The sequence below is a fragment of the Lolium rigidum genome, chromosome 5 (assembly GCF_022539505.1).
Source record: "Lolium rigidum isolate FL_2022 chromosome 5, APGP_CSIRO_Lrig_0.1, whole genome shotgun sequence".
In the NCBI taxonomy this organism is placed as follows: domain Eukaryota; kingdom Viridiplantae; phylum Streptophyta; class Magnoliopsida; order Poales; family Poaceae; genus Lolium; species Lolium rigidum.
Window position 1 is genome coordinate 116,813,450 of NC_061512.1, and position 3,967 is coordinate 116,817,416.

At 35.6% G+C, this 3,967-nt stretch overlaps 1 long non-coding RNA gene across 1 annotated transcript; it reads right to left on the reverse strand.

The window, feature by feature from the left end:
- Positions 1-742: 742 nt before the first annotated feature.
- On the reverse strand, positions 743-3,967 carry LOC124655451. Its single transcript, XR_006988688.1, has 3 exons — positions 3,878-3,967; positions 1,123-1,331; positions 743-897 (listed from the first exon to the last, which is right to left on the reverse strand). It is a non-coding gene; the product is annotated as an uncharacterized LOC124655451 (long non-coding RNA).

Genomic DNA, 3,967 nt, shown 5'->3' on the forward strand with positions numbered 1-3,967 from the left:
ATGAAATAAATTTTATGAAAATGTACCTCAGTCGTAGATTCTTCTTATATGCGAAACAATGACAACTCACGTGGAAAATTCGTTAACTATGAAAAGGCAAACTTAATAAACAAAAGTTAGCTGTAATCAGTTTAGAATATATGGAAATATGGTTTTTTTTTATTCCGAGACAAAGGAAACCAAGATGATCATGAACGACGGGTATGGTTTCTCTATTGGACATTTTTTTTGGCATTTCAAGAATGAAGGAACTAAAGCATTCAACAAAGACATCTAAACATTCTTATGAATAATTGGACAACGCCACCAGGCCCAAAATTTACAAATGTCTGTCTCCTAGGCTAGGCATGAGTCTACTAAAAGCTAGCTGCACACGGACAATACCCGCACAACTCAACAAAAGTAACACAATAATCTGCACAGCCATGGACATTGCAACATAGGAGAAACATCCAGGAAGAATCGGATAGCGCAAAGACCGAATTTCCTATAAATTAAGAGGTATATCATGTTATTATCGTGTTATCCAAGAACAAACGAAGCATAAATTGTGTAAATAAATATTTATATGATACTACTACCATATTAAGAGGCCTACATCAGATACTATTGTAGAAAATAAGACACGAGCATTTGCATTTCAAATGGGTGGTAAAGCATATTGTCAATTGTCATTAGTACACTACTGATAATTTATTATGTTTAAAGAGTCCAGTACCAAGAAAAAGTTCGTAAGCATACACATGGTTATCCAAGAAAACGAACCTCGGAGAAAATATGAAGGATGCACTTTAGTGCTCAAAGGGTAACCAATTTAGAGTAAAGCTGTGGACAGTAATGCACATGACGATCTGTTAATCATCTCAAGGAAGAAATGCTCGATGCTCCATCCAACCTCTGCATTGCATGGCAGTAAGGTGAAATTAATATTGATGTCATGATAAAGCTTTCCAAAATATTTGAGCATAAAAAATAGTTGCAAGATTATATAAGCAATATTTGAGACCGAAATTAAACCAGCCAGGAAATGTTATGACGAAGAGGCATGTGGTGAACAAAAATCTAAACTAAACATGCTGAAAATATCAATGGCCAGAAACTCACAGAAATATTTTTACTCACAAATATAACAGCAGCAAGCTTGACACTGAATTCTGTTATACCAATTCTTCGAGCGCTGATAACCTTAGAAAGCAACATTTGAAGACAAAACTATAATTATATGTAACAACCGCAAGCCTGACATACGCAGCCACGTTCTGGAACTTATTATCATATCCAAAGCCTGAATAGACCCTTAAGCAGTAGCACCCATCAAGCTGAAGAAATTGCTGCAAATGTGAGCTTAAGCATTAGCAAGAGAGCCATACGGGGAACACCCTGAGAAACTTCCTGAAACCGAGTCTGGGAAGAACATAGATATTGTGGTAATGAAATTTGTTAAGGGATAATCACCATAGTACAGTATAACATAATTTAATCTTGTTGATCCAGTGACAGAACATTTGGGGTGAAACTAAGATACTAATCTTGAAACCTTCGTGGCACCATAGCACATTGCATATCTAAAATACTGACTGATCTTGAAACCAAACAGGGAAATAACATTTTGGGTGAGGCACATATCCAGTCACTAACTCGTTAATGTTCGAGCAATCATTTTCCGAATGCTAGCAAAGTTACGTATTCCAGTAGAAAATGTATCTTGGAACAGCGCAAGCTGAAATTATCCAACATAGAAAGTGTCAATTAGGATCAAAGGCATAATACATTTCTTATGAGGTCGATACAAGAAATCTATCCTAGAATCCTCTTAAAAGGACTAAATTTAAGCTACCAATCCAGAACTGAAGTCATGCATGTGCTCACGTTATGTGTACCAACAAAATAGAGCAGTTTAGATGTCCTCAATAGATGTTTATTTTGGCAAACATGCATGAAATCAACATCAAATGACCCTTTTAACACGACCAACAAAGTACCTATGATTTGGCACTAAAGCAAATGATTGCCACCATCAGAAGCCTTAGAAACCCATGCTTGTTAAGCAAAGCAGCTTTCTCTAGGCTAGCTATACCTCACTCAATACATAGTAAAATCCAAAAGTTGATCTGAAAATACCTTACATAGCACATTCTGAATTTTATTTCCGCAGACACTAAATTGATTAATAAATAATTCAGGAATTGTACAATGATAGGGACAACAATATGCCACTAAGATCAGTTCAACGTGTTGGGCTGACTAAAATAATGAAAATAGAGAGAGGAATGAAGCAGGTCTGCAGTGGCTACTATTAAAAGAACCTAAGAGGCATAAATGAATTGAGCATGATAAATTTATACAACAATGATGTATCTCAGCTTTCATTGGAATGGAATACTACTGATTCAATAAGTTCAGAATAGTTGTGCGTAGAAATAGTACGATTAGTATTACTACTAACCAATTAATGTACTCCCTCCGACTCATATTAGTTGATGTTAATATAGATGTATCTAGACATATTTTAGTTGTAGATACATCTATTTTAGCATCAACTAATATGGATCGGAGGGAGTACAAAAAAACAAATGCATCAAGTAAAATATATGCTCATCTTCTGTAACAATTTTATTCCCCTCTAAGTATGGTTAGAGCCCGTGGCCCTTTCGTGTGCTTAAATTATGCCATCTAAGAGACTAATCGAAAACAAGAATACTGGAAATTCATCTTTTCCACACCCTTCCACAAAGATAAAAGATATAAGGTCGGCAGCGCATATAGCATTTGTTTCTAGATGTGCTTCAACCATCCATTATATGGTATGCTAATAAATTCTACAAAATTGAACCTATTAACCGAAGTGCAGTGCAGAACCACTATCCATCAAGAACCTTCTATATATGCATTGAGTACAAACAAGAGCTTAGTACCATTATCCAGTAATTCCACTTCCATATCAGCCTATAGTAAAAAAAATAAGCTTAAGAAAATAGCACTCTCATTTCAAGATGACAGATAGTTATGACCATTGGTCAATGGTCAGCAAACAAATACGTTATGCCATTACAGAAATATACATCAATGATATTTGGATTGTTGCAATAAATGCACTACATATAAGCAGCTCAAGTAATATCAGCCAACACAAAGAAAACCACATCGAGGTCAAGTTTTCAATTAAGAAGAGGGCTGGAATATTTCTACTTGGTAACAACACTCGAATAAAAGGTAACTCAAAAAAGCAGGAGTCCAACAGAGGTGGACTGGATCAACACACTCAGTCAATCCATATATCATTTGTTGTCTGAACCATATAACTCAACATACTTCTTGTTGGCTGAAACATATAACTTTTGTCAAAACGGTTTAAAATATACCTTTAAACTAAGATATTTTTTTATGTCGAGGTTTTATCTGTCGACATTTCTCAATGGTAATTGACATAGTGACAATGTGTGAAAATAGATCTTTGTTTCACAAGCCATCCAAAAATATGGCAGAAGAAAAGAGCGATGCCTTCAGATTATTTAGTGTGTATTGCAATAACATAGATTGAAGAACTTCTCGAAGCAAAGGTAATGGCAAACAACCAGGTCAAGTGCTTTTAAACAAAGGGGCACGTATTACTATGGTCACATAGGATATATTATGTTCATAGATAATTAAGTATGATTCTGACACTTCCGAGATAGTCTGATAATTCTACCAATTCATAAGCACTATCACTTAAATATCAAATTATGCTTACTGTAATGAATGAAACAAATATTATCTGTTAATTTTCGAAGTCATTTGAATTTTCCCAATAGAAACGCAGAGAATTATACTGCTACAACAAGACTAAACAGACATATATGTTCACTTCCAAAGGAAAGAGAGGAGTCATACATACAGTGGGATCCATGCCCTCGTCGGTGGCCGCCCCACAGGCCGTGGCTGTAGACGCCTTGAGCCGATGTTCCTGTTGTCACCTCATGGCGCT